The sequence below is a fragment of the Eulemur rufifrons genome, chromosome 30, assembly GCF_041146395.1.
Source record: "Eulemur rufifrons isolate Redbay chromosome 30, OSU_ERuf_1, whole genome shotgun sequence".
NCBI lineage: Eukaryota > Metazoa > Chordata > Mammalia > Primates > Lemuridae > Eulemur > Eulemur rufifrons.
This window is the reverse complement of record NC_091012.1, coordinates 137187553-137206943: the sequence shown is the minus strand read 5'-3', so window position 1 is coordinate 137206943 and position 19391 is coordinate 137187553. Positions and strand designations below refer to the sequence as shown.

General features: G+C 46.3%; 1 protein-coding gene across 4 annotated transcripts in view; it reads left to right on the top strand.

The window, feature by feature from the left end:
* The window catches only part of CLCN4 (chloride voltage-gated channel 4), a 100900-nt gene that overhangs the window by 7766 nt on the left and 73743 nt on the right, over positions 1–19391 (top strand). The window contains exon 1 of one of the 4 annotated variants that reach the window (XM_069463901.1): positions 10711–10768. The exons of 2 other annotated variants lie outside the window; for them this stretch is intronic. The gene's annotated coding sequence lies outside the window, so the exon portion shown is untranslated. Of the gene's footprint in view, positions 1–10710; positions 10769–10806; positions 10831–19391 lie in introns of those variants that run through there. One more of the 4 variants, XM_069463902.1, reaches the window with a different exon arrangement.

The window sequence follows — 19391 nt, the reverse complement described above, 5'->3', positions numbered from 1 at the left end:
AGTTAGATAGGGAAGTTGAGAAGGCCTCTGAGCAGCTGGCCCTGGAGCAGGTTCCTGAATGAAGCGAGAGAGCAGTGTATGAACACGAGGGGACTGAGTGGCCAGGCCTGAAGGAACAGCTGGTCCAAAGGTCCTGAGGCAGGGCAGGGCAGGGCCGGTGCATTTGAGGAACAGCAGGGAGGTCAGTGTGTCCAAAGAAGAGCAGCCCAGAGAACACGTGGTAGGAAAGGTGCTCAGAGGGGAGGGAGAGGAAGGCCATGCGGGAACTTGGCAGTTGTGGGGACACCCCCGATTGTTCTCAGTGTGATGGAAAGCCACTGGTGCTCTTGTGTTGGGGAGTGACATGTTAGGACAGGCAGTCCTCTGAGGAGAGTCCTGGAAGGCTGGGGTCAGGGCGTGACCCACACCAGGGATGAGACTGCAGGGTGGGTATCTTCCTTTGAGGATGGTATCCCCCTCATCCCATCAGTGGCAGTTGATGACAGCCACCCCTGTGCCTCATTCTGTGTCCTTCTGGGAAAGCCACCTCCTTGCCCTGGGCACTGTGGCCTGGCTCATCTCTGTGGCCGCCGCTGCTGCCCACACATGGGCTTGCCCAGCAGCTACATGAGGCTTCTCGATGGCCTGACTGTGTTTTCCTACCCCCTGGTTCTTTGTTTCCCTTCTGGTTTCTTTGGCTAAATGTGAGAGTTATTTTTTTCCCTCCACTATAGCCCATGGAGGCGCTGGTTGGGTTAAAAGGGCTTTGCGGTTAGCAGATAGGAGCTCCAACCACCACAATGACAGACGGGTTATTTTTCCTCCTAGCTGAGTCATGCCTTGCGCCGGCACCCCTTTCCCCCAGACATGCGCACTGACTGAAATGTCAGCCCTCACCTGGTCACAGCGCCTTGTTCTGTTTGCCGCGGCCAGTCTAAGGACACCGGGGGAACACATCAAAGCTGGCTGTGATGGCTTCCTGCGTTTCACCTTCACAAAGTTGCTTGTCATGGGTGTCTACTTAAATCGTTTTTATCCTCCGAGGGAGTGTCCTCAGGTAAGCAGAAAATATGAATAGGTTGTTGTGGAGAAAAACCTGTCAGCAAATGGTCAAGGGCAGGCCAATCTGAGAAGGCCCCAGGAGACTGAGGATCACGGGGTGGTGTTTCCCAGCAACACTGTCTTTACAGCTCCTAGGAATGGAATTGTGTCCCCCCAAATTCATATGTTGAAGTTCTAATCCCCAGTACTTCAGAAGGTGACCTTATTTGGAGATAGGGTCTTTACAGAGGTAACCAAGTTGAAATGGGGTCATTCGGTGGGCCCTAACCCAAATTTAAACACAGACAGATGCAGAGGGAAGACCACGTGAGGAGATGTAGGGAGAAGAGAAAGGCCTGGAAAAGATCCTTCCCTCAGAGTCCTCAGAAGGGACCAGCCCTGCTGACACCTTGATCTCAGACTTCTGGCCTCCAGAGCTATGAGATGACATATTTCTGTTACCTGAGCTGCCTAGTCTGTGGCATTTGTGAGGACAGCCCTAGCAAACTCATACAGCAGCGTTTTTAGTGGGTGTGTGAGCCTTCCCTGCCAGGGATGGCAGAGGGTAGCCCAGGTGCCTTTAATGAAGCTCTCTGGCACAGTTTAGGAGCACCGTGGCGGCCACCAACACCTTCTCAGTGGAAGCCAGTAGCTTTCGGGTCGTGAGATGACAGAGGCCTGCCTGGCTGGTGTGGAGGGAGGCCCTCGGGCCTGGGCTTGATCCAGCTCTCCCCTCACTGTCTGTGCTACTTAACCTCTCCTCTGCCTCAGTTTGCTCATCTGTAACATGGGCCTGCAGGTGACAGTACTTCATTCCTAGAGTGTCAGGAGCCCTACCGACTTAATATATGTGAAGTGCTTAGAATGGTGCCTGGCACACCTCGAGCCCTGTCCAAGCTTGTTGTTATATTAATATGGGAAGGAGGCTCTGGGGAAATTCTAAATCCTTGCCCTTGGCACCAGCAACACTGGGCCCTCCTGGCCCCACTCTCTGCCCCCGGGGTGGGGGTGTGAGAACTCTGAGTTCATTGCCTCACCCAGGCACATGTGGTTGGCCTCATCCTGTTTCCTACTGTCTGGGTTTCTAAATGGGAGGGTTACCTGTGTGGCCCCGGGGCTGTAGGAACCCGCCATGGTCACGCCCCAGCTGGCCAGATTGTAGGAAGGAGGGTGCTGGGGCCAGGGAGGAAGTGGGCGGAGGAAGTGTCTGTGCCCGCTCGAGGCGAAATTTTGGAACAGGCAGTTTCTTTCTGCATGTACTTTTGCTCTGAGCTTCCTTTTCTTTGAAACTCCCTGGTCGTGTGACCCTTAGCCCTTGCTGGTTGGCCACCAGTGGGCTCCTGTCACTGTCAATGCCTCCCCGTCGTCTCCCCTCTGTGGAGCCCAGCCTGGTGTTCAGAGGATTAGCTGGAAGAGGCGAATGAATCATGGCCCCCTCGCCATCCTGAAGGTGTCTGCATTTTTAAAAGCAAGACTCTGATCTCAGATGAATTTGAAATTGCTGGGGTTTCAGGCAGGGAAGAAAAGGGAGATGAAAAGTTTTGACTGGTGTTGAAACAGTCCCCAAGATGGGCCTCCACGGTCCTGCCTCCAGCTGTTCATTCCCAGGCACGGTCCTCTCCCATATTGAACCACTCAGGGCTGACCTGTGTCACCAATAGGACACAGGACACTGTGGAAGCGATGGTGGGTGGCTTCTGAGGCTGGATCATTAGAGACTCTCCTACTTCTGCTCTGCTCCCTTGGATCACCCTCTCTGGAGGAAGCCAACTGCCATATCATGAAGATACTCAAGCAGTCCTGTGGGGGTGCCCAGGTGGGATGGAACCGAGGACTTCTGCCAACAGCCAGCAGCACCTTGCTAGCCTTGTGAGGAGCCACCTTAGAAGTGGATCATCTGGGCCCCGTCACCTCTCAGGTGACTGTGCCCTGGCCGACATCTTCACCATAACCTGGGAGACCTTGAGTCACACACACCCGACCAAGCTGCTCCTAAATTCCTGACCGACAGAAACTGTGAAAGATAATAAATGTTTATCGGTTTAAGCTGCTAAGCTCTGGGGTGATTTGTTATGCTGAGTTAGATAACCAATACAACTGTAAGTGTCCAGGGTTTTCTGGGAGGGGAGGGTCAGCTCCCTAGGCTGTGGCCGTGGCTGCCTTCCTTTGGCCCCTTCTGAAGCTCCACTTTTATCTGATTGTTCTATATTTGTTCATTGTGTTCTCTCTCTCTCTTTCTTTCTCTCTCTCTCCTGGGTTGGGGAGGAGAGGAGCTCCATGCAAGGTTTAGGTATATTGATTGTAAGTTAGTGCATATCAAGGATGAGTTTGGGTACATTGATTTTTAAATAAATGGGTAACTATCTATATTTCATGAAAATATGTGTCTGCGTGTCTGTCTTCATAGCCTGGAGACTTTAGTAAAATAGCCCCAAAATACCAATGGCGTCAGTCTGGCCATTGCTTCAAGCTCCCAGCATTTGCAAGTGTGGGGTGACATTTTCTCTCTGAGCAGCCCCCTTTTCTTTCCTACAGTGCCAGTGAAACATACCTCAGCCTGTGACGCTGTGTGGGGGTGCCAGCCCCAGTGCCTTTGCTTTGTCAGGTTACAGACTTCTGACCTGAATTATTTCAATGGGAGGTCATTTTTATAAGAGGGGATGCAATGTGTATTTTAAGAGAGAAAGTATTTCACAGGCACTTCAAAGGAGTATTGCAGCATGCCAATGAAAAACCTAACTTTTGTAAAGTGAGGCAGTGTGATTTAATTCTAGCTGATGGCTATGTGGATTGCCTTTAGTAAATTTGTAATTGAAATAATATGTGCAGAAAAGTGGATTAAAGTGTAAGTGTGCAGCTTGATGAATTTTCACAAGGTACACACACCTGGGTAACCAGTGCCCAGGTCCAGAAACAGAACATGACCAGCTCCCAGCCACCCTCATGTCCCTTTCCAAGGGTAACTGCTGTCCTGAATAACTCCACAGATTTGTTTTGCTTGTTTGAAACTTATCGTAATGGGGCCATGGATTCCTTTGCGGCTTCTTTCTTTGTCCCCTCTCCTTTTTTTCAGTTGACATAGATTTGTGAGCTGGATGGAGTGGTACTTCGTTCATCTTCATAGTTGTTTGTAGTCTAATAACTTTCCCTGGATGTAACGTGTCTTTTTCTCTCACTGCTTTTAAGATATCCTCTTTTTCATTAGTTTTTCAAAATAATTAGATTATGATATGTCTTGGTGTAGTTTTCCTCAATTAATTTTTTTTTTTTTTTGGTGCTTGGGGTTCATTGAGCTTCTTATATCTCTGGGATTAAAATCTAATAGTTTAGGCCGGGCGCGGTGGCTCACGCCGGTAATCCTAGCACTCTGGGAGGCCGAGGCAGGCGGATTGTTTGAGCTTAGGAGTTCGAGACCAGCCTGAACAAGAGTGAGACCCCCGTCTCTACTAAAAATAGAAAGAAATTATATAGACAACTAAAAATATATATAGAAAAAATTAACCGGGCATGGTGGCGCATACCTGTAGTCCCAGCTACTTGGGAGGCTGAGGCAGGAGGATCCCTTGAGTCCAGGAGTTTGAGGTTGCTGTGAGCTAGGCTGACACCATGGCACTCTAGCCTGGGCAATAGAGTGAGACTCTGTCTCAAAAAAAAAAAAAGTCTAATAGTTTAAATCTTTGTGTAGAACAGGAGTTCCTATAATGAATGTTCTGGTCAGCTTATCAAAATTTATTTTAGAGAAACTTCTTACTTCTTGAGAGTTTAAAGGATTGTTAAGCCAACTTCCCTCCTGAGCTCTTACCTCCTTCACTTGGATAAGAATGGCAAAGAAGGGTTTGTCTTGCAGGGCTGCTCAAGGAACTGCCAGATTGTGGTGCTCTTAGCCTCTGTTGGGGGTTCAAAATCCACTCCCTGGGGCCCTAGCGATTCTATGTGGTTGGTTATCAGCCAGATAATGCTCACCTGCTGCACTTAGGAGGATACCTGTCTCTGGTTGTCAGCCCAACTTTTTTTATGGGTAAAAAGTAGTAAGAGAAAAATCAAGATGAATTCAGAAGTTAAAAAAAAAAAAACAGTGGGGAAAAGCAAGTTATGCCCTTCAGACATGCATTGCCACAAATTATAAAACTGAAGAATGTCAGTGCATGTTGCAAAATCACTCACATTTTACATGTCCAATGACTTCAGTTTGGTTTGTTAGTCTTTTGTCCTGTGTATATGTGCAGATAAAACATCTTTCTTATATGGATTCTTGAGTGTGTCTATGCAGTGACGTCCAAAGCATTTAGCTGACTGCTTGGTAGAGTTTTATACCTAGAGATGGCCATAGTAGTACTAACACTCTTTGTAGAATAGAGGTGGGTATATGTGGCTGGCTAAGCTTTTTTGGTAGCAGCATTCAGCAAACACTTCCTTTTATGCAGGTGCAGATAATAAATAGAGATGAGTCACACAGGCCTCTGCCCTCAAGGAGCTCTCAGTCAAATATGGGAGGAAGCAAGTTTGTAAATAATTATTGCAACAAAATGCAGTTTATAAATAAGATTGATATTAAAAATATTAATGATTAAAACACAATGGACAGGATGCAAGTAATGAAATAGAGTGCGAACTAGGAATGGAACAAAAGGTTACACTAGGCAATGGCTCTCAAAGTGCAGCCCCCAGCAGCAGCAGCCTCCCTGGGAGCTTGGTAGAAATGCGGATTCCCGGCTCCACCCCAGACATGCTGAATGTGAAACTCTGAGGGTGGAGCCTGGCGATCTATCTGTGTTCCACCAGCTCCCCTGGGTAATGCTGAGAACTACTGGTCCGAGCGACAAGCAGCTACCAGTCAGTGTTCTGTTGGGAGGCTATGACAGGCCATTTTGGTGCTCAGGTGGTTGGTTTCTCAGTTGCCAGAAGCCTCAACACAGCCTGCTTCCTTTTGCTGGGGGACTGATCATCCATTGCAATCATTAAACGATAATATCAGGGAGTTTTTCTGAATTCTTACATGGAGGGACATTTTTACTTTGCCCATTAGGAGAACTTAACCAATTTTTTTCTTTTATGGATTGTGCTTTTGGTATCATTCCTAGTAACTCTTTGCCTAGCCCTATGTCACAAAGATTTTGCCTATATTTGTATAGGCCATAAAGATCACTCACACTGGTTGATGAAATATAAAATACCATGTGACACAGCCTTCGTTTGGGTTCTCTCAGAAGTGGAACCTGAGACAAGGTTTCCAGTCCGTGCAGAGAGTTTATTTGGGAGGTGCAGGGACTCCTGGGAGTGCATGGGGAGGTGACACCAAGAAAGGAAGGCAGCCATTAGAGGCTGGGTTATTAATGAAGCTCCCACAGTGGGCAACTGGAGCTTAACACCACACTTGGGAAGCTCTAGAAAATGGACTTGCTGTGTCACAGGCCCCCAGGATCACCTCTGGGTCCAGTGATTCCCTAGGAGGGCTCACAGGGCTCAGCACATGCCGTGTTCATGGCTGTGATTATCATAGTGCAAGGATACGGAGCCAATCAGCAAAGGGAAAAGGCGCCAGGTGAAGTCTGAAGGAAACCAGGCGCGTGCTTCCGAGACTGCTCTCCCAGTGCAGTGACACAGAATGTACTTAATTCCTCCCACAATGATTGAGACAACACATGTGAAATGTCCAGCAGGGAAGCTCCTTAGAGACTCAGCACCCAGGGTTTTTTTAGGGGCTGGTCACATAGGCACCTTCTGCCTAGCACGTATCAAAATTCCAGACTTCCAGAAGGAAAGTGGGCATTCAGCTCAAATCACATTATTTGGATGAACAGTTTAGGCACAGTGTACCATTCTTATCGATTCTGGGAATGGTGGCAACCCTCCTGAAATCCAGGTTCCCAGATGCAAGCAGGCCTTTCTAAGGAGAGCAGTCTCAGGCCTGCTGTGTTAAGTGTTTTCTGCATAGATACCAAAGCATATGCCTTGGAGTTATCCCATTCAAGGGACAAGCGAGTTGGGGTTAATGTATACACTAGGTCTTGAGAGTCATCAGTTAATACCTACTCCCAGTATTGCATTTCAGGCACGCTGTGTGAGTAGAGCCACCTTCTGTGGGTTCTATATCAATGGCCTCAGGCACAGAGATATGATTGGAAACTAGGTGGAGCTTACTGGAAGGTTTTAAATGATATGAGTGGGGTACTGGCAGCATAGGATACAGTAGTTATTCTAGGAATTGGGTGGGGACAACAAAGCCATGTGTACAAGGCAGTTCACGTGCATGTGGTCATGAGGCAGTATTACAACTGTGGGTGAAGAGACCAAGGTCCAGGTGTCCCTCTAACTTCTTTGGGGTATGGCAGGAATGCCTGGTATAGGACATTGCTGGGCCTGGAGGTGCTGAGAGAGCCACAGATAGACACCTCCTTCTGGTGTCTGCCATCGGAGGGATCAGAAAGTATATGTGTGCATGTTATGTGTCTGTGTGTGTGTGAGAGAGAGCATTTCCAGGGCAGAAAATCCTGGTACTTTTTTTTATATTTTAAATTTCTACTTTGAATCTTTCAATTCTCAGCAGCATGAATAGGCAGATAAAAAAATGTTTGCTATAGCCTCAAACAGTCATGGCAGAAAATGTTTTTTCCTCTGTCCACATGAACAAATTAAGAGAGCAGTGCTCTGTTGTATAATTTGAAGATAGCTTTTAATTTGCATTGGATTGTCTTCCTCAGGTGTGGCACGTTGTGTGCACAGGGACGCAGGTCTGAGGAAAGGCAGTGGGCATCCGTCCTGGATTTAAGCTCCTGTTACCCGCCTGCCAGAGAACTGAGTGGAGAGCTGGGAGCAGGGGCCCAGCTGGCCTGGCTGCCCTTGGGGAAGGGCTGGGGGGAAGAGTTGAGCTTGGAGCAGGAAGAAGTGAAATTAGACAGTCTGATGATGACATGGTAATGCAGGCTTTGCACCGAGTTGACATTCTTCAAAGGCAACTAACTGCAAGGCTGCCCTCTTCCCCTTAAGGCTGGCTGCCTTCCCGCTTCCTCTCTTGGTGTCTCCGATGCCCTGCTAACTGCCAGCCGCAGACCAGTCTTCCCAGACCCTCCTGGAAATGGAGAGTCTCCGGCCCCACCACCGCCCTCCAGGATCAGGATCTGCAGTTTAATGAGACCCACAAGGGATTCATGCCCTGTCCAGGCCAGAGTCAGCTTCTCACCCGAGGCTGCACATTGACAGCACCTGGGGAGTTTTAAAAGTTGCTGCTTGTTCTTTTCGCTCAAGGTTGCTTTGGCTATAACCGGGTCTTTTCTGGTTCCATATGAGGTGTAGAATTATTTTTTCTAGATCTGTGAAAAATTACGTTGGTATTTTAATGGGGATTGCATTGAATCTGTAATCACTCTGGGTAGCATAGACATTTTAACAATGTTGATTCTGCCAATCCGTGAGCATGATATGTTTTCCCATTTGTTTACATCCTCTGTGATTTCCTTCCTCAATGTTTTATAGTTCTCCCTGTAGAGGTCTTTCGCCTCCTTGGTTATATATATTCCTAGGTATTTTATTTTCTTTGTTGCTATTGTGAAAACTACAGAATGGGAGAAAATCTTTTCATGCTATACATCTGATAAAGGGCTGATAACCAGAATCTACAAATAAGCAAATCAGCAATAAATAAATAAATAAATTGAACAACCCCATTAAAAAGTGGGCAAAAGACATGAACAGAACCTTTTCAAATGAAGATAGACCAATGGCCAACAAACATATGAAAAAATGCTCAATGTCTCTAATCATCCGGGAAATGCAAATCAAAACCACAATGAGATATCACCTAACTCCAGTGAGAATGGCTTTTATCAAAAAGTCCCAAAACAACAGATGCTGGTGTGGATGCAGAGAGAAAGGAACACTTATACATTGTTGGTGGGACTGCAAATTAGTACAGCTTCTATGGAAAGTAGTATGGGGATACCTCAAAGAACTAAAAGTAGACCTACCATTTGATTCAGCAATCCCACTACTAGAAATTTACCCAAAGGACAAAAAGACATTTTATAAAAGGCACTTGCAGTCAAATGTTTATAGCAGCACAATTCACAATTGCAAAGATGTGGAAACAACCCAAGTGGCCATCAATCCATGAGTGGATTAATAAAATGTGGTATATGTATACCATGGAGTATTACTCAGCCATAAAAAATGGTGAACTAATAATCTTTTGTAACAACCTGGATGGAACTGGAAACCATTCTTCTAAGTGAAGTATTGCAAGAATGGAAAAACAAACACCACATGTCCTCAATACTAAATTAGAACTAATGGATCAGCACTCATGTGCACATATAGAAGTAAAACTCAACGGAAATCAAGCAGGTGAGAGGAGGGTGGAGGGGATGGGGAAATTCACACCTAATGGGTACAGTGAGCACTGTCTGGGTGATGGGCACAGTTATAAGTTTGACTCAAACTGTACAAAAGCAAATTATGTAACCACAATGTTTGTGCCCCCAGAATATTCTGAAATTAAAAAAAAAGTTGCCACTGCCTGGGCTCTGCCCCAGAGCCCTGCTTCATCTGCCTGGCAGGCCTGAGCAGTGGGCTTTCCAGAAGCTCCAGCCTGGCCCTGCTGACCACGTCCCCCTGAAGCTCTCCTTCTTCAGCTTCCCACGCCTCTGCCTCTGCCTGTGACTTCTTAATCTCCTCGATCTCCTGGCTCTTTCTCTGTCCTCTGCTCCCACCTGTCTCCCCAGATTTCTGACTTCGCCCTGTCTCTTTTCTTTGTTACCTCCTCCCCATTCAAAGTGTGGCCTGCAGACTGTGGTGTCAGTAGGTGTCAGTCCGGCAGTGTCAGCCTGGCTGGGGGAGCTCGTAAGAAATGGGGAGTCGCAGGCCCTCCCTACACCTGCTGCGTCAGCACCTGGGCTTGACCCAGGTACCTACGGCATTCAGACGCACATTGACGTGTGGGTCACACTGACATGAGGGAATGCTGGTCACCGCTGCTCTAGGTGACATAGCATTTGATGGAACCCAGGGAACCTGGGCTTGGGGCTGGAACCATGATTTGTTTGCAAGGCCTCTGCAGCCCTTGCTTATTTATTCTCAGGGTGTCTCAACCTGTCACTGTTGACATCCAGGCTGGATCATTCTTTGCTGTGGGGCTGTCCTGTGCATTCAGGATGAGCAACATCTCTGGCCTCTACCCACTCGATGCCAGTAGCAGCCCCCTGCTCAGCTGTGGCAACCAAGAATGTCTCCAGGCATTGTCAAGCATCCCCTGGGGGACACAGTCACCCCTGGTGAGCGCTACGGCTCTAAAATGGAGCTTTCCCACTATGGAAACCCTTGAGGAGAACGACCTGTGGTTCCACATAGTTCAAAGGTCACCCCAAATATATCCCTTACAGAGAAATGCCTGAAAGTCTCATTTGATACATTTTGGATTAAGGCAGAATTTCTCCACCTCAGCACTATTGGCACTAGAGCTCTGGCTAAAGTCTAAAAACTGAGGGCAGGATGGCAGTGAGGCAGGGCAGGGTAGGGAGGAGTTGACCTGGGAGTTACAGGTTGGAGTGAGATGAAGAAGGGCAGAGGCGTTCCTGGCATGTGCTTGCTGGACCAGCAGGAGCTGAACTAGTGGACTCTAGGGTACAGCCCCTGGTGGCCACGTGCTGCAGTGGACCGCCCTCTGAGACCAGAGGCCTTTAGAGGATTGGACGGCACCAGGGAGCTGGCAGCCAGCAGACACCAGCCCCTGAGCTCAGCACCTCTTGTAATCCATGTAAGTTGTAAGAAAAGGAACTTTATAAAGGCTGATTAGTCATTGGAGCTTCTGGAAAATCTGTAAGAAATTTTGGGGTGTTTAATTTTAGATCTCACCTGACCAAGGCCTATCTCTGAACTTGATGTCTTTGGGTCGTCTCCTCTGGCTGTGTGGTTCTAATATTTCTGTTGTGTCTCATGCTTTTCATGTAAACACTATGGTAACCTCTGGCTATTATGACCTTGGTAACCTCTGCCTATTATGGTATGGTGTCCTGTAAACACTATGGTAACCTCTGGCTATTATGACCTTGGTAACCTCTGGCTATTATGGTATGGTGTCCTGTAAACACTATGGTAACCTCTGGCTATTATGACCTTGAACACTTTGTTAGCACTATGGTATGATTTTTTTTTTTTTTTTTTGAGATAGGATCTCTCTCTGTTGCCTGGGTTAGAGTGCAGTGGCATCATCGTAGCTCACTGTAGTCTCAAACTCCTGGGCTCAAGTGATCCTGCTGCCTCAGCCTCCTGAGTAGCTGGGACTACACGTGTGCACCACTACACCTGGCTTGATGGTATTTTTATTCCTGAGCTAAGGCATCAGGAATCTTGAAGAATTATGATAGCTAATTAGTTGGAGAAACATTTCTGATTGTAAAGTCTCATAGAAACCTCAGAGAGAGAGAGAAAGAGAGAGAGAGAGAGAGAATGTGTGTAATAGGAACTACTTTTTATTTTTCCAAAGCTTTAAAGTTGAAATGTTGCTAGCAAGGTCCTTTAGTTGCGTTTCTGGGATCTCATTCCTTCCCTTAAATAGCTGTGGCTACTTATTGTGTTTGTACTGTCTTAGTGAATCACGATGATTTGTTTGCAGGGTTCTGTTGGGAGGTGAGAATTGTAAATGTTCCAGTAGCTCTGGTGCCTTGGACAGAGGCCTGGCAGGTAGCAGATGTCCAATAAATGCTTGCGGTGTAAAGCAAGGGCTGGCAGACCACAGCCAGCACGCCAAATCCAGCTTGTTTTTATAAATAAAGTTTTATCAGCACATAGCTACACCCGTTCATTTACATACTGGCTGTGGCTGCTTTGCGCTATAATGGCAGGGTTCAGTAATTGCAAGGGAGACTGTATAGCCTGAAAAGCTGAAAATATTTCCCATCTGGCTTTCTGTGGAAACATTTGCTATCTCCTCACTATCAGTTAGGTTAGTTACTATGAGGGGACAGGAAGGAGGTGGCAAGAACAGCTTGTCAGAAAGGCTCATGAGACCCGGAGGAGATTTTAGTAGCAGTTTCCACTGTGCCCACGTTGGCCGAGGACACTGCTGGTCCTTACCCCTGGGGCGGCTGGCCTTCCTTGCTCATTGGAGACTTTTAATCTTTTACTCTGAATTATGACTTTACATTCCATCTGTCCAAGTCATCTGGGGATTAGCTAATAGAGCAAGTTGGGCAAATAATATGACATGGTCTGATTTGGGAGAGGAATACTGGCATAAAACTAGGTGGCTTCTGTGGCACCTGGCCACTGCTGGGCAGAGAGGGCAGGGAACAGGTGGAAGGTCTTTAACCACAGCGTTTTATGGGCATGTGTAAATGGTGATGGCCGCACACCGCATAATGGCTCCAAATGGGAAATTACCTAAGCGTCCATCCTCAGTAGAGTGGATAACTGCACTGGGGCTTATTCCCACAGTCAAACACTGTAGAGCAGGAGTTGGCAAAGTATATCATCCCACAGGCCAGATCCAGCTCACTGCCTGCTTTCGTACGGCTCGTGGGCTAAGAATGGTCTTTACATTTTTATATGGTTGAAAAAAACCAAAAGAAGAATAATTTTTGTGACATATGATGATGATATGAAATTCGGATTTCAGTGTCCATAAATAAAGTTTTATTGAAACACAGCCCCAGTCATTAATGTGTGCATGGTCTCAGGCTTTTTTCCAATGACAATGGCAGAGTTGAGCAGTCCTGACAGAAACCGCATGGCCCGCAAAACTTCAAAGATTTGCTATCTGGCCCTTAACAGAAAATGTTTGCTGACCCCTGTTATAGGGCAAAGAAAATGAACAAACAGAGAAACAGTAATTACACTCAACAACATGGATAGATCTTCCAACATAATGTAGAACAGAAGAAGCTGGAAACAAAAGGTTTCATTCATTTAAAGTTGAGAAACAGGCAACAGTAATGTATGGTGTGAGGGTCAGGGCAGTGGTCACCCTTAGGGGTGGCTCAGGGACTGGGAGCTGCTCACGTTCTGTCCCTTGATCTGAGTGCTGATCATGTGGGGGGGGGTTCCCTTTGCAAAAATTTGTGGAGCTATACACTTGTGATTTTTGCATTTTTATGGATAGATGTTTACTTCAACGAGAAGCTTACTCGGGAAAAGGGATTTCAGTCTGGCAGCTCCTTGGAAGGTTAAACATGCAGTTGCCATCTGACCTAGCAACTCTACTCCTAGGCATCTACCCAAGAGAAACGAAAACATGTCTATACGAAAACTTGTACACAAATGTTCATAACAGCATTGCTCATAATAGTCCCAAAGTAGAAACAGCCCACATGGCTGTCAGCTGATGAATGGATAAACAAAATGTGATATGGCCACACAGTGGAGTCTTATTCAGCAGGAAAAAGGAGTGAAACACTGATCCATACTGCAACATGGAAAAACCTTAAAACCATTATTATATGTGAAAGAAGAAGCCAGATGTAAAAGGCCACCTATTGTATGATTCCATTTCTATGAAATGTCCAGAACAAGCAAATCCATAGAGACAGAAAGCGGGTTAGTGGTTACCAGGGGCTGGGAGAGGGGAGTGACTGCTAATGGGTAGGGGGTTGCTTTTAGGTGGATGAAAATGTTCTGGAGTTGGACGATGATGATGGTTGTACAATCTTGTGAATATACTAAAAACCAGTGAATTGTACACTTTGAAAAGGTGAATTTTATGGTATGTGAACTACCTCTAAAAAATGCTTAAACTAAACAAATTGCTGCCACAGTCCAGCTCTTTCTGGGACTGCTCTTTCTGCTGCTCTTCCAAGTGCAGGTAACTTGAAGGTTGACAGGGGAAAGGCCCGACTTTGCCACCAGGTAATCCAGACCCGTCTTCTGGATCCAGGCCAGTTGAGTAGGGCAGAGCAGTTTCTAGAATTTAGCTAAAATGGGCGTATTAATTTTGCTACTTTTTTGTTTACTAAAACTGCAGTTCCCAGAAAAACAGGACAAACTGAAAAATCATAGATAACTTGCTTCCTGGACTATTCCTGTGATTATGCTCAACTTTAGCCCTGTTTCCCTAATGTCTGTTTTCCTTTGGTCTGACTGGGGAGAAACGGGAATCTTTGTAGTAGCCACGTTCCCGTGACCAAGCATGGACTGTCGGCTCCTTGCTGGTCACTGCCAGACTCCATTGCTTACCTGCAGGTTGCTTTTTGTATATATTTATCAATCTCTTCTGGATTAAACTTTTTGGCTCTTCCTTCTATGTGCCAAGGGCAATAATGATCTCAGATATCTTGATAGCTTTTGAGGGGTTCCCTTTTTGAGGATGTGAGATGATCAGAGTATCTCAAAGTTTTAATTTCACTGATGCTGAAGGGTTTATTTTATTTTATTATTTCATTTCCCTTCCCTTCCCTTCCCTTCCCTTCCCTTCCCTTCCCTTCCCTTCCCTCCCCTGCCCTCCCCTCCCCGCTCCTCGCCTTTCCTTCCCTTCTCCCCTCCCCTCCCCTTCCCTGGTCTGGTCTTTCTTGTCTTGTCTTCCAGTCTTGCTCTGTTGCCTGGGCTAGAGTGCCGTAGAGTCAGCCTAGCTCACAGCAACCTCCAACTCCTGGACTCAAGCAATCCTCCTGCCCCGGCCTCCTGAGTAGCCGGGACTATAGGTGCATGCCACCACACCTGGCAAATTTTTTTGTTTTTAGTAGAAACGGGGTCTCACTCTTGCTCAGGGTGGTCTTGAACTCCTGACCTCAAGTGATCCTCCTGCCTCAGCCTCCCAGAATGCTAGGATTACAGGCATGACCCACCGCGCCTGGCCCAGAGTATACTTTTTATGATTTTCTGCTCTATAATGACTGATAAAAACATCTGGCAGCAAAGATAGCTCTGAAATGTCTGGAAAGTCCCACAGGCCTAAATATTATCTGTGGCAGAGACAAATAGTTTGACTAATGAAAAAAGATTGGGTCATCCCTGAGAAGGTGAAAGGGGTGGTATTCAGTTTCAGTCTCTGTGTCACGTGCTGAGCGTCACCTGAGAAATGGCCCATTCTAGGACCCAGGCTTTTGAGAGGGGGGTGGCGAGGGTCAGCTGAGATCATCCAGCCATACTGGGGAGTCACACAAATCTCTCGGTTACTGGTCTTGCCACTTTGAATAGAGGTATTTCAGATTTGAAAGAAAACAGTCTCTAATAAATGTAAACGCTTTTGAGGAGCTTTTAGGAAAAGATATTTAAAATGTCAGACATAGATTCATGTGTGAATGGCCTCACTGATTCTTGGTAAACAGAAGCCCACAGAAGGTTCCTCAAAAGTTCAGTTGGACTATTGTGGTCTCCTTGAGCAGAACTGGAGTCCATCAGGTCCCTGTGTCAGCTACGGACACCAGCGGGGAGATCAGATAAACTTTATAATTAGGCAACATGCAGGGTGGTAAGGAAAAGTGTGTTTTCATGAAACATGCTTTTTGTTCTAACAAACATTCATGAAGCACTAACCACAAGCCAGGCTCAAAGTACTTTACTAATGTCAGCTCATTCAGTCTTTGTCACAATACCCTGAGGCAGGTGCTTTTACAATCCCCATCAATCCCCACTTCATAGATGGGGAGACTGAGGCACAGTCAGGTTAGCAACTTGCCTGAGGTCACACACTAGAAAGTGGCAGAGCTGAGGTTTGAACCCAAGCAGTGCTGCTCCAGAGTCTGTGTTTTCAACCAATAAATGGTGCTGCCTCTTTTGTGATAAATGCTCAGAATATAGAGGGAAAAAGCACAATATTACAGAAGCAGATATACTATTCTGCCAATTTGTTTTACAATATATCCATGAAGAAAATATGCCAACATGTTACAGCAATTCTCTAGGGTATGATGACAGGTAATCCTTATTTTCTTCTCAATACTTTACTTTTCTGTATTTGCCAGGATTTTTTTGTAAGTTGGTGGTGGGTTGTATTTTAAAACAATAGCCACAGTAATACTTCTGACTTCTGGATGTTCTTCTAGAACCTTGCCATTCCCCCATCAGGAGGCGGAGTCTACTTCTTCTCCCTTTGAATCTGGGTGGGCTTTTGTGACTGCCTTAATGAATAGCATGTGGCAAGGGGACGCTGCCTGGCTTCTGAAGCTGGGCAATGCAAGCTGGTACAGCTTCTACCTGGGCTCTCTCTCGATGCACTTGCTTTGGAGCCCAGAGCCTCTAGGTGAGAAGTTGTGCCACCCAAAGTCACCATGCTTGAGAGACCACATGGGGATGCCACATGGAGAGAGAAAGATGCCCGGGGAGCCCCAGCTGTTCTAGTGTTCAGCTGTTGAATCTCCTAGCCCAGGCACCAGATGTGTGAGTAAACAAGCCTTCAGATGATTGCAGCCCCAGTCCCTGTTTGACTGAAAATTTGTGAAATACCCTGGGATAGAATGGTCTAGCTAAGTTCAGTCAAACCCCAGTACCAGGAGAGAGAAAGATATGATTGTTACTGTCTAAGCCACTGTGTTTTGGTGTCAGCCATAGATAACTGATACAGCTTGTGTTATTTTTATGGTTACAATAACAGGACATATACAGTGGTATTGTAAGGAAAAAAAGGCAGAGAAATTGTGCTTAGCCTAGCTGGTTCAGGCTGAGAGAAACAAGCTGCTTGACCTGGAGCTATGCTCTTAGTCTGCCTGACCTGCAGCTGCACTCCCAGGCTGCTGTTAAGAGCTTGAGGGTTCCTCCCCATGGTCCCTAGCCAATCCATGTGGGGCTTGGCTGTTCCCAGCCACCCTGCCCTGAGCGTGTGGATAATAGCAGTAGGTGGAGGTCCCAGCCCTGGTCTCCTTGCACCACGTCTCTGACCAAGTTGGTGACACGTTCTTGCTGACAGTAGTCTCTTGTTGGGCTCAGATTCTCAAGGTCAGAGACTGACCCAGAAACCTTAGAGGTCAGCAAAGAGGAACATGCCTCATTAGTCCATTAGGTCCTGCTCTATGCTCACTTCCTGACTTCTGGAAATGAAATAGAGTGTAAGAAAACACTGTGAGAAATGTGAAGGGCCATATATATGTCAGGTGCTATTACTACTGCTACTATCACTACTTCCTTGAGCTTGAACCTGATAATCACTCCAATGTGGTGAACCGTGTGATTTCTGGGCCCTTAAGTACAAACAGATTTTGCTTTTTTCTGGAAAGATGAATTATAGACCATCATGAAAACTGACTCACAGGTCAGAGAAAGATTACTTTTGAGCCCCTTCTCCTGACTGACAGTGTGTGTTCAAGCCATTGAGCTCTTTTTGCAATCAGAGTCACAGAATTCCAGAGCTGGGAGTGTCCTTGGACCACTCATTTTACAGATCAGAAAACTGAGGCCCATGGCAGTCAGGTGGCCCTTTTCCATTGTCCCATAGCTGGTTAGAGGCAAAGTCAGCTGTGGAACCGAGATTTGGCAAACAGCTTTCTGCACTGCAGGTAAAAAGAACGGCGACTTTGTGACCTCAGAGGCAGAGGAGAAGATAGCCTACCACATTTCTCCTAGACTTTTCTCAAAGGAGTTGGCATAACACACAAAATTCTGCTGTCAAAAGAATAGCTACATAGTACTTATTCTGAGTGCTTTACCTATGTTAACTCACTTAATGTTCATACACATGTGAAGGGTATGTGCTGTTACTATACCAGTTTTACATAGAAAGAAACTGTAGCACAGAAATCTTAAGGCCCAGGCAGAGCCCCACGGTGGGGCATAAGTTGGGACCGTCACTCCTGCATGTGGCCTGGTCCTTAGTTCAGAAGTCTGGGTTTCCCTGGGAAGCAGAACCAATCAGGCTTAAGAAGATGGAGTGAAAACTGTTAAGATACTTTGGTGTAAGCCCGAAAGCTGATTTGTTAACTCAAAATAAGATGCAGACTAGAGTTTTTGGAAAGCTGTTCTCCATGCTTTCTGTACCTGGGAGTGCTCCTGGAGGCCCTGGGCACAGAGTCACGGACTTCTTGGGATGATCTTGGTGGCTCCTGCTATCCTGTTCTGAGAGTCTTAAGTCTTCAAAAATCATCCTGAGGATGTCCTGGGGGGACTGGTTGGGACTGCTCTTGACTGAGCAGGGGCTGCACCGACAAACCCATTCTCTTTGCTCTCCTTTGTTCTAGGCTGTCTCTTTTCCTTACACTTTTTAAAAAGTCTATTTGTCCTATTTATGATAAAATTGAGACTTAGACATTTTTGGTGGATATATAGATGGAGCCTACAAAAATTCTATAATGGGGGCCTTGCCTTTGTTGCCCAAGTGGTTCAGAGATATGCACACATTTAAATGAACTCAAAACACTTTATTGAATGTTGACTACATGCCAGGAACAGTGGATGGAGATGCAAAAATGAAGTCATTGTTCATGACTGCAGAGGTCACAGTGCAGTGAGAAGATACTTGCTACTATAATGTGATAAGGAGTTCTGGTCAAGAGTGCTTTGGGATGGCTAAGGAGGATGCCCCCAGGACTCTCTCTGGGGAAATTAATGCAAGTTATACAGGTGGGATGAAACAGAATGAGGTGCTGGAGGGTGAATAGGAGCTTTCTAGGCAGAGGAGAGGAAAGCTGTTCAAGGTAGAAGGAACAGCACATTCAAAGGTACGGGTTTCTGCCTGACGTTTTGGTCAGACATGCTGATAACCATGATTAGGCTGGAGTGGCTTATTCTATATTCAGTCAAGCCTTGATTATGCTTAGAATCCGTCCTTCTTGATCTTGATATGGGTGATTTCCTGTTTTCTTTCATCTGCTAGAACCCGTTATGTTATTGCCAACACCCAACTATGTAAGTCCAGGTTTCCCGCTGGTCCAAGTACAGTGTTGTTTATAACTAATTGATCACAACTAGTTATAGTTACTTTGTTCCTTCTCCACTCCCACTGCTTCACTTGACTAGCCTTAAAAAAAAAAAAAAAAGAAGTCCAGGTTTCTTTTAAATGGTACAGATCCTTGTTCTGAGGGTGAGCCAGCCCATTCAGAGTTGCTTTCAACATCAAAGCCATAAATTGCATCATTGATACTGTCATAGTTAACACATGCTTGTCTTCGTTGGGCCCTGGGTAAAGTGACTTTTACTGGACAGGATCTGTTGTTATCACCTGCTATTGAAGACTTTGACCCTGGCCTCTTGGGGTCTTCATGCTTACAGACCAAACCTACAGATGCTTTCTTGCCTTGAGGTATTGGATAAATGACCTATGTGTCCCTGTCCCATGTCTTCCACAGACCCTTTTCTCTTCTCCCTCAGAGCACAAGTACATTCCACCTGCTATCCACTGTTACGATGCTGCTGCATGATGACTCCTTTAATAAACGCAATGGCTAAGAACAGTAACCATTACAGGTTGGATTGGGACAAGGCTGGCTGATCCTGGCTGGGCTCACTCCTGAATCTGT